Raw genomic sequence first — 11,183 nt, 5'->3', positions numbered from 1 at the left:
CATGTCTAAAATCACCCCACTGCCTTCCGAATTTCGCCATCGGTGCAGGGGCGCTGCTGGAACAAGGCGGGCAAAGAGGGAGGGGCTGCCGCACCGCCTGGCTTGAAATATTTCCATCAGATACAGGGTTCCATGGCTCTCAGCACCCCCATTCTACACATTGTTCTAGCCCCGCTACATCGGTTAGGGCACGGCTGGAAGGTGCTCAGATGCTACGGTGAGGCTTGTGGCATGAGAACCGACGCAGATCAGAACTGGGGTTGCAATTGTCCACGCCTGGAGGATTTTGCTTGAGAACAATGCCCTGTGAGTGTATATGTGTGTGTGTCAAAAATAGAGGTGCAAGGGGTCTGAAGGACTTTCCTGACATAGGGTAACCAGACAGCAAATACGAAAAATCGGGATGGGCGGGGGAGGATAATAGGAACCTATATAAGAAAAAGACCCCAAAGCCGGGGCTGTCCCTATAAAACCAGGACATCTGGTCACCCTATCCTGACAGCTAGTGATGAGCTGGGGAGGGGGACCAGAAAGCGCCCAAGTGGAAGCCAGGCCCCTTGAAACCCTGCACAGATCAGACTCCTAAATAACCCCGCCGCTGCTAGTCCAGGCGGAAGGATTTGCAGCAAGCCACGCTGCAGCCTAGCTTGGGGGGAGGTGGCTTGGGTGCAGGGGTGGGGGTGGAGAGGAGGGTGCTGGGTGGCTAATCCCTCCCTCCCTGGGCCTTGCGTAGGGCTTGGCCATTGGTGGGTGGGGACCCATCTGCCCGTCCCGGCATGCTAGGCTGCGCTGCCTGGTGGTTACGTTGTGTCTTTTCCCCAGTGGGTTGGAAGTAGTTACCTTTGTAGCCAAAAAGGAGGAAGGAAGGAAGGAATCCACAGACACACACACACACACACACACACACGCCACCCAAGGGAGGAAGTTCATTGAGACACTCAGATTGCTCCTGGTGGCCCGGGCTCGCCTCTGAAGTGTGGCTGCGGTGCTGGTGCTGCTGTTGTTGTTTTGTTGTTGTTGTTGCTGCTGCTGCTGCTTTGGAGCCTCCACTTCTCCAACAACAGCCCGTCCACGGGGGAGCTCCGGGCTCCTGGCAGCGACTTTTTTTGGGGGAAGGCAGCGCGGGAGCGGACGCTGGAGGGTAAGTCGAGTCCTGGTGTGTGTGTGTGTGGGTAGCCTGGGGGTGGCGGTGGACTGACAGCTCTTGGGAGTCCGGGTGGGGATGGTCTCGGGTGGAAACCATTTGGCAACAGCCGGGATTAGGGTGAAATACAGAGACAGGGGAATAGGCGCCTTTATAAGACAAAGCCCTGACTATGGGGACAGGACAGCTGGTCGGCCTCGCCTGGGTACCACGGTGATGGGCGGCTGGGGGGCTGTTGTACAGAGATGGAGCCATAGATCGGGGTCGATTCTGGCTGCGGAGCGGGAGGGTGGCGAGCGCATCCTGCAGCAGCCTCTGACATTTCAAAACAAACCCTCGCCAAAATGGTGCAGAGGTGAAGGGAGGAATACAGGCGGCGGCGAGGTGTTGCCTCCCTTGTGTCTGCCTGACAGCGGCGGCTGTTTGCAAAGGGGCTGGGAGGGGATCAGGACTGGGGGACCGGTGAGGGGCCAGGGCTCTGACAGCTCCGCAGGGCAGCCGAGGAGACGGGGTGGGGGTCGATCCCCTGTCCCTCCCCCCGCCTTGGTGTTAGATGTAGCTTGGGGTGGGTGACAGGAAAGAGAGAGAGGTTCTGGGGCCATTTGACAGCCACCACCGGAAAAAAAAGTGGTGCACAGGGGAAGAAATGCTGCCAGGGTTGGAGGTGCCTGGGGGAGGGTGGCTGGGAGACAGCAGCTGGGAAGGGGGGCGGGGGGGAGAGAGTCTCAGATCTGTGGCGTTCGCCTGTTGTTTGGGGAAAGTGTGTGTGTGTGTGTGTGGCTGACAGCTGAGGTTGTTGCCGAGGGTTACGGGTGGTGGTGGTGGGGAAACGGAGACTTTAGATCCTGCCATTTAGCAGCAGCCACCAAAATGGTGCAGAGGGGAAGGAGGATCTGTCCCAGGAGAGTGAGTGAGGGGGGGGCTGAGGAAGCAGCAGGAGTCTGGTGGGGGACAGGGGGTGCCTGGTAGCTGGGGGGATAGAGGTGTCTAGTGGGGGGCAGGGGTATCTGGTGGAGCATAGGGGGTATCTGGTAGCTATGGGGGGCAGAGGTGTCTGGTGTGGGGCAATGGGGTGTCTGGTAGTTGGGGGCAGGGGGTTCCTGGTATCTGGTAGCTAGGGGGGTAGAGGTGTCTGGTGGGGGGCAGGGGGTTCCTGGTATCTGGTAGCTAGGGGGGTAGAGGTGTCTGGTGGGGGGCAGGGGGTGTCTGGTAGCTGGGAGGGCAGAGGTGTCTGGTGGGAGGCAGGGGGTATCTGGTGAAGCATAGGGGGGTATCTGGTAGCTGAGGGTGGGGGGCAGGGGGTTCCTGGTGTCTGGTAGCTGGGGGGGGCAGACGTGTTTGGTGGGGGGCAGGGGGTGCCTGGAGTTTGGAAGCTAGGGGGGTAGCGGTGTCTGGTGGGGGAAAAGGGGTATCTGATGGAGCATGGGGGGAATCTGGTAGCTGAGGGTGGGGGCAGAGGTGTTTGGTGGGGGGCAGGTGGTGCCTGGTAGTTGGGGGCAGTACCAGCAGTGTGGCGTAAGTACAGAGAGGGGGTCCCAGAGCCTCTCTGCCACGGGGAAGGACAGCGCTCTGGGCAGCTGCTCCTTCCTGGGGTGATGGGCGACAGCTAAAGCCACCAAAAAGGGACGGGGGATTGGAGCAACACCCCCACCCTATGCTTGAGGTTTTGGGGGGGTGGGAACAACAGGCCCCCCATGTTAGGGGAGCTGGGAGCAGTGTCTCTCTGTGTTTGGGAGGCTGGCTGGCTTTGTATATGGAGCACTGGGGTGGGGATGGATGGTGGAGGGTAGAGAGATTTGATTGGCAACAGCAGCTTTTAGGAAGGGCGATGGTAAATAGAGTGCTAGGACTTGGGCGGCTGCCTGTTCTGGGGACTGACAGCTGTGGTTGTTTGTTCCTCTTGCGTTGAAATGCTGCTGAAGGCCGGTCTGTATCTGTGTGTGTGTTGAGGGGTTGAAAGTGGGGGAGGACGACGAGGCATTTCTGCCATTTGACAAAAACTGGAATAAGGTGCCACGGAGAGGAGAGGAGCCGAGACTCTCCTCAGGGAGGGGGGCGTTATGTGGGTGTGGGTGCACGCCGTGGGGGTGGCAGCAGTCACCACAGGACGGGTGTGTGCTTGCAAGTTTCTGGGACCTGGCAGCTCTAGGGGATGCTGAGGTTTGTCTTGGGGGATGCCAGTGTCGCTGAGGGTGACAGAAGACAGAGGCACGTCCCACGACCTGAATGGGGCAGCAGGCCAACAGAAATATTGCAGGGGAGAATGAGGGGCTGGGGGACAGGTTTAAGAAAGACTGTGTGTCAGAGGCCTGCTGAGCTGCCATCGGATCTGGGTGTTGTTTGGCATATGTGTTGCATCTGAGATGCTTGTTTGCCATCAGTAGATCTCTGCTTGCCCCTTTGCTTGCATGTTGTCTGTCTCTTACGCAGACACAGACATGCACACGGCTCTTTCCTTCTGCGCTCTGGGTGTCTGTTCTCACCGATGCCAAATCCCCAAGTAGCTGTCTTCACATGTGAAGGAAAAGGGAGGCTGACGGCTGGGAAGGGTCAGCCATAAGTTGGTCCATTTTCTTCTCCTGCGTGCTCCCCCCCGCCCCCAACATCCTCTGCCCCAGCAGTCCTGGCTGTGCGGAGCTGACATTTCACAGAGGGCGCTTTCTCCGCTCCCCCTGACGGTTTGGTTTTGGGAAGGCAATGGGAGCTGAGTGCTGGGTCTTTCGACTGTAGGTGGAACAGTATCTGGAGTGCACCTATCGAGGGCTGCTCCAGTTGGAAAGTGATCATTGAGCGCCATGCCGCCCATTCGAATGTCTGATTCTCATTAGCACTAAGGACCCTTTACCCATCTCTGGCTGCACAAAGGGGCCTGAGGCCCGGCTGAAACACAGATTTTGTAGTAGAATAACTAGGTCAGTTAGGGGTGCAATTCCTCCCTCCCCAGTGATATAGTTGCATCTGAAGAAATGAGGCTTTTTACCCACCAAAGCTTATGCCCAATAAATCTGTTAGTCTTTAAGGTGCCACCGGACTCCTTGTAGTTTTTGTGGATACAGACTAACATGGCTACCCCCTGATAGTTACACCAGGACAACCACTAGTGTGGGTACAGTTATAAAGGTACCTTTATACTGGGATACTTACTCCCCTGTAGCTGTACCAGTATAAGCACCTTTATCCTGGTATCACTGCATTCACACTAAGGGGGGGGCTACATATCACTTTAACTATACTGCTATAATTAAAGTGGTACAATTTGTGCCTTGAACTATTTTTCTCTCTGTCCGCGCAAATGTGTTATAGATGGACGGGGCCTGGTTCTCCGTTGCCCCTTAGGCTCAGGAGGGAGAGACGCATTCTCCCCCCATACACCATGAACCAGCTCCTAGAACTGCTCAAGTCAGCAAGGGGCTAAGAACCCTGCAAAAGACCCCCTGAAATCCTAGTGTCAGACTCGGGTCACTGCAATGTGGCTGCGGCGAGACAGGTCTGGAGGATGCGTGGCTCTGCCATGGGGGTGCTCCAGCAAGCGCAGGTTCAGGGCATCCCCTCAGGCCTTGTTTCAGCAAAGCAGTCAAATCCGTGCTTCAATGTTAGTGTGCGATATTGAAGTCAAGGCCACTCCCCTGCTTCAAGTGAAGCACATGTTTAAGTGTTAAGCGGGACGGAAGCCTCACAAAGTGGAGGTACCAAAAGGTACCATTCTGCTCTGGTAGCAATTACCACCCACCTGGCACTGGTGTAAATAACAACTCAAGGTGAAAAGCAGGGGAGTTTGCACCACCCTGGATTCCCTGTATGACCTTGGGCAAAGCCTCATTTAGACGTTAATGTCTTAGTAATATAACACTTTTGGGGGGGGGCAGGAGGGGAAGGGTGTGATTTTATTTTTTACCGAAATAAATTACCGATAAAAGCCCTCGTGTGACTGAGTTATACCGAACTAGCTTATTTTGCTTCCTAAACTGCAGTGTGTTGTATGATATAATCACTTCGATGACGCTATAATTGCATCCACAGCAGAGTTTTTTTTGCCGCTTTTATTATGCTGGTATAAAATCAGAGAAATGGAGAGCTGGACGGGACCTCACGAGGTCATCTAGTCCCAGCCCCCTGCGCTGACCCAGGACCAAGTAAACCTAGACCATCCCTGACAGGTGTTTGTCCAGCATGTTCTGAAAAACCTCCAGTGACGGGGATTCCACAACCTCCTTTGGACGTCTTAACTCCCCTTAGAGTGAGAACGTTTTTCCTAATATCCTAAATCTCCCTGCAAATTGGGCTGGTTTTCCTTCTGGTTGTACCCTTGGTGGACGTGAGGGAACAGTTGATCACTGTCCTCTTTCTGTCAACGTTTTGCTGTTCTCATGTTCCTTCTCAGTCTTCCCTTCTCTACACTAAACATGCCCATTTCTTTCAAGCTTTTCTCATAAGTCATGTATAGAATATCAGGGTTGGAAGGGACCTTAGGAGGTCATCTAGTCCAACCCCGTGCTCAAAGCAGGGTCAATCCCCAGACCGATTTTTGCCCCAGATCCCTATATGACCCCCTTAAGGATTGAACTCACAAGAGCGATCCCTCCCCCAAATGTATAATTAAAGCAGTACTACTTGTAAGTGTTCACAGGTCCTCACTGTCCCCGTGCCTCATTTTCCTTATCTGTAAAATGGGTTTAATAATAGCTCTCTGTCTCATCCTAGAGTGTAAGGCTTTTGGACCAGGGACTGTCTGTCAGTTTTATTACTGAACATTTGTATTGTGGTAGCACCTAGAGGCCGATCAGACCTAGATCCCATTGTACTAGGTTGCGGTGTCAACCTATAGCAAATGGCAAGTCCCTTCCCCCAAAGAATTGAGACTTAAAGACGTAACCGGTGGCTGTGGTAAGCGAGGTGACAATATGTGGGAGAGGGCATGGTAACAAAAATAATAAAACATGCACAATGCTTAGCCAGTTGGGAACAGTAATTGGAATGGCCTTGGAATGCATGACTCTGTTAATGTAGTCTTAACTGTGTGTGTGTATGTGTGTGCGTGTGCGTACGTGTGTGTGTGTGTGTGTGTAGAACCTAGCACAGTAGCAATACCTAACCCCCATCTAGCGCTTCTCCTTAATAGATCTCACAGCCCAAAAGAGGTCAGTTACCATTATCCGCAAGGGAGCTGTGATCTCAGTTGGAATGTCTGGACCTCACCATAGCCCTCCCAAAAATAATAATCAGGGGAGAGAGAACGGGTCGCTGTTAAATATGTGCATCTAAAGGAAATGCTGCTTTTTTTTTTTAATATGTTGAAAGAGTTTCAGATTTTCTTTTCCCGGGTTGTTTGTCTCTGTTAAATTACTTTTGTGTGTATGAAAATCAGTATTTGGAGGTTGGTGTCTCTAAATTCATGTTAGTTGTCAATAGGGTGCTAGCCTGGGATGCAGGATACCCAGGTGTATTCTCCTGGCTTTGCTATTGACCAGGAACATCTCTGTGCGTCTGTTTCCACTCCCACTCTTGGTCTGTTTTCTTTGCAAGCTCTTTGGAACAATAATACTACCATCTAGCTCTTGGACAGTGCTTTGCAAAGGTCAGTTTCATTAGCCTTATTTACAGATGGGGAAAGTGAAGCAGAGAACGAGGACAGGGCTTGGCCAATGTCAGATGGCAGCAGAGGCAGGAATGAAATTTAGGTCTCTGGACTCCTAGTCTGATGCTCTATCCACTAGGCCACACTGTCTTTTGCTCGGGCTTAACCAGTGTGCAGAACTTGCTCTGATCTAACTAACTGTGTTTCTAAATTAATGTGCTTACATTGGTGTGACTCCCTGGCCGTAAATTGGTTTAAAAAAGTCCACAGAAGGTGACTGCAATGACTTAGCTAAAAGCTAATCTCCACACAAATTTCCACTGAAATAACAAATAGTGTGAATTAATACCAGGGCTGATTGTCCGTGGCTACACTACAGGCACTACAATGTCTTTACCCCTCACCCCAACCCCAACTTCCCAGCAGCATAAAAGGGCCTTTGACTGGGTATGTTGTAATTTACACTCGTTTTCAGGCTGATGCAAAGGGGCCAGAGTGTAAATGACAATCGGGCCCAGCTGACTTTAGCTGAGTGCTTGGCTAGGCGCGGGTGTAGCTTTAATCAATGTAGCTGAACGGAAACGATTTTAGTGCAGTGCATTGCCCTGCCGCTTGCACTGGTGCAATTCATTTTAGCCACTGTTAATTCCAGAATAAGAACCCCCACACTGGTACCTTGGAAAAAAGCAGTGTTCTTAACTCGAGTTAGGGCTTGGCTACCTGGGGAAAGTTAATCCAAAGTAACTAGGGGTATGTCTACACTACAGTGGCTATGGCAGCACAGCTGCTTCCATTGCATTGACCTTGCTGCATCTACAGCTGAGGTTAGGTTGACCTAGCTATGGTGCACACAGGGCGCAAATTTTTTCGTAGTTTTAATTGTACAGGAGACCCCCCACGTGTGACTTTGAAGCGGATTAGTTAAACTGCATTAAATCCTTGTGTGAACTCTGTTCTTCCCAATGAAAGTGGCCTTCATTTGGTTCCAAAAGTGAATTAAAATAAATCAAATTAAGGTCATTTAATTCTGAATGAGGGTGCTCACACAGGGGTTGAGTATGGTTGGAATAATCCGCTTCAAATTCACACCTCTACTTAATTCAGATCCATTTCCCTGGATGGCTCCCTGTAGACACGCCTTTAATTGATTTAAAAACCGATTGAATTAAATCAGTGCCATTTCTGTGTGTAGAGAAAGTCCTATTTACTTGTACAGCCCCTAGCACAATGGGGTGCTGATCTTGGTTGGAGCAACTGCCATTTAAATAAGGAATAATAATATTTAGGCCGTCAGAGTTAAGATGGCACAGATCAGCCTACGGCTTCCTAAGAAGTGGCATTTGATACTTTTCTCTCTCTGGCATTTCTCTCTTCTTCTTTAAAAACTACATAAACCTGTCAATAAAGAGCTGTATTTTGTTAAACATCTGGTTTGAGCAGAGCTTCTGCGATGTTGGGAGACCTCTAGGCTGACCTTTTTTTGGTATATATATATTTTTTATTACAGAAGCAGTTTGCTGCGTGTGGTACTTTTCCCTTTAAGGTGAATCTAGTCCTCTCCCGACTGTCGTCTGCCAGCAGCTCTGCCTTCGCAGATCTGTCGTTTTCAATCTCTCACTCCGGCATCACGTGCTCCATCCTTTTTCTTTGCACTTGTTTGCTTGCAGCTTTTTTTATTTCCTCCTGTTTAAAACAACAATTGTTCTTGTTGATCATAAAAAGCTATACATCTTTCTGCAAAAAGTATGCAGGAATGTATTCAAACCACTTTACTCTCTGGACTGGGCAACTGACTAGTGCTTTCTAAAGCCTGGAGCACAAGGGCTAGGTGAAGAGTGTGTGTGTGAGGGGAGAGGGATGTGCGGGGGGGAATGGTCCAACCTCGTAGAACTGCGCTATACTAAAAATGTTTACTGGGAAAACTTGCCAAATTCCCACAATTCCCAGAGAGACATGTGGGTATCCCATGATATTGTTAGTTCTTTGGGGGCAAAAATGGTCGTTGTGTTCTCTTTTTGTACAGCGCCTGGCACGATGGGGCATGACTGACACTCTTGGGCACCCCCACGATATAATAATTGTACACAGCAGTGGCCCACTCTGTGCAGCAACAATTTCCCACAAGGCAGTGTGCCTGACGGCGGGAGGAGACTGAGATGCCCACCCACAATGCACTACGCTTGGTGCTGATGTACCAGGAGCAGCGTGGACATAAAGCGCCAGGTGGTAGACTGGGAATGTGCTTTTCCAAAATAGTTTTGTCCATGGCACTGTGCTAGCCTGAGTTTGCAGAGAGCCTGAAACAATAGCTCTAAAGTATCAGTTGTCCCATTCATTTAAATGGATGCTAACTTAGATGCTCAGGATGCATTAAATGTCGACACTGGTAAGATTTTTCTGTTTGAGTAAATGTGTTAGAAAGGAGAAGGAAGATCAAATTATAATATATCTCAAAGTGCTTTACAAAGGAGGTCAGTATCATCAGTCCCCCAAGGGGAAACTGAGGCACAGGGGTTCAGTGACTCACCCAGGATCATGCAGTAGACCAGTGGCAGCGCCTGGAATAGAACTCAGCTTTCTTGAGTCCCTATCCGCTAGGCCAGACTGCCAGTTATGAAGGATTTCCCAAGGGGAGTGTGTGAGGCACTAGCTGGTGAAGTGAGGAAGACATGCAAATGTGTCCGCCACGCTTTGAGGCACGGCTCTGAGCTGGGTTCGGCTCCACCACCCGAGGGGTCATCCCAGTAACTGTGAAACGTTCCCAGCTCTTAACCAGCTCCGCTGCTGAAACAGCCAGGGATGCGCCGAGCGTCAGAGATGCGTGTTTAACTTACTGCTCTGTGACAAGCAGGTCATAGATTATTCCTGCAACGCGCAATTAAGTGCTGGTCTTTCTAGAGGCCGAGTGTGTACGTCTCGCCAGCGGAGCTGGAACTCTGCCACGCTTTGGCTAGTATTGCTCTGTGTAAATGTCTCAGCCCCTACCTGATACATGTGCTGTGCTTGTATGGAGAGGAACTGAAGCCACAGACCTTATAATCAATGCCAAAAAAACACCTGCCACCCTCTTTCCCTGCTTCTGAGTAAAGATCCAAACAACAGATACTCTTATGACTAGGATTTTATTCTTTGTATCAAATTGATACTTACTAACATGCTATGAAGGACGGTGAAACTAAAATGGAGGGCCTGAATTCTTTCCTGGTGGTAGCATTTTGGGTTCTTAAATAGAGCTGCATTCACCCAATGCCCCTTTCCATTATCAGAGCGGTGTCAAGAGATCTTATCGTAAATGAGAATCTGGTCCCAGGCAATTAAAATAAGAACCCTGTCTTGCAAACAGATTACATATATGTGTAATTTTACTCATGCGAGTAATCTCATTGAAGTCAATGAGATGACTTGCTGGAGTAAAATTGCTCACGTGTGTCAGCGTTTGCGGGAACAAGGTCTAAAGGGCTTTTTTTTTTTTGAGGCGTGATATTTTAGGCATGATTTTAAAAACTGTGATCTGACATTTGCACTCCAGCCCCATTGCAGTATAAAGGGGATTTTAAGTGAGGTGACCAAGGACATGTTTACATAACAGTGGCTATAATGGCATGGCTACAGTGCATTGTCTATGTTATGGGGCTATGCCACTGTAGTTACACACTACAGTGATGGAAGAGGCTTTTCTGCCATTGCAGGAAACATTCTTCCGTTGACCTAGCTGCATCCAAACATAGCTACGGTGCTCAGAGTAGGGTGACCAGATGTCCCGATTTTATAGGGACAATCCTGATATTTGGGTCTTTTTCTTATATAGGCTCCTATTATCCCCACTCCTGTCTCGATTTTTCACACTTGCTGTCTGGTCACCCTAGCTCAGAGGTTTTGATTTTTCACACCCCTAAGTGTTGTGGCCATGTCAAACTAAATTCTAAGTGTAGACCAGACCTGTAATTTACATCCAGAGCAGAGGAAAGGGGCCTTAGTATAAATGAGAATCAGGCCCTTTAAGGGAAGAAAGAGGAGACGTTTCCTAGCGGGTGGTGGTTGTTTTTCGAATGGTGCCTTGTTTGAAGCTGTTCATAGCTTTGAAAAGTTGTCACTCCACCAGAGATGTGTTGGTGGGCAGAGTGCAGGTGAAAGAGCTAAAGATGCATGAAATTGATCACGTGGTTCTCCATGAGGCTCAAATTAGTGATTTACGCAGTAGTTGTCTCATGGACATCATCCCTCCATATGAGGCAAATACCGTATAGACCACTGATTTGTTTGTAAAGTGCACTGAGGTAAAAGGCATCATGTTATATTAAATGTATATACCTTAGGGCGAATGCCAGCTGGGGTGGGGATAGCAGGTGTGAGTTTGCCCCGTTTATTTGCACTAGGAATCTTACAGTCTCCTTTCTTTGTTCAGTGGATGGCACCCATCAACAATATCCCATTCCAGGTGTGTTAACTGGAGCCTAAATGGGT

The 11,183-nt window shown here is 50.0% G+C and overlaps 1 protein-coding gene across 11 annotated transcripts in view; it reads left to right on the top strand.

Annotated features, from left to right (window-relative positions):
• Positions 1-736: 736 nt before the first annotated feature.
• The window catches only part of MEF2D (myocyte enhancer factor 2D), a 171,231-nt gene continuing 160,784 nt past the window's right edge, over positions 737-11,183 (top strand). For 4 of the 11 annotated variants that reach the window (XM_030542394.1, XM_030542395.1, XM_030542387.1 and 1 more), the window contains exon 1: positions 739-1,141. The gene's annotated coding sequence lies outside the window, so the exon portion shown is untranslated. Of the gene's footprint in view, positions 1,142-8,742; positions 8,943-11,183 lie in introns of all 11 variants that reach the window. The other 7 variants (XM_030542399.1, XM_030542397.1, XM_030542400.1 and 4 more) reach the window with 4 other exon arrangements.

This window comes from Gopherus evgoodei, chromosome 24 (genome assembly GCF_007399415.2).
Source record: "Gopherus evgoodei ecotype Sinaloan lineage chromosome 24, rGopEvg1_v1.p, whole genome shotgun sequence".
NCBI lineage: Eukaryota > Metazoa > Chordata > Testudines > Testudinidae > Gopherus > Gopherus evgoodei.
The sequence above is the reverse complement of the archived record's forward strand: the minus strand, read 5'-3'. Positions and strand labels throughout refer to the sequence as shown.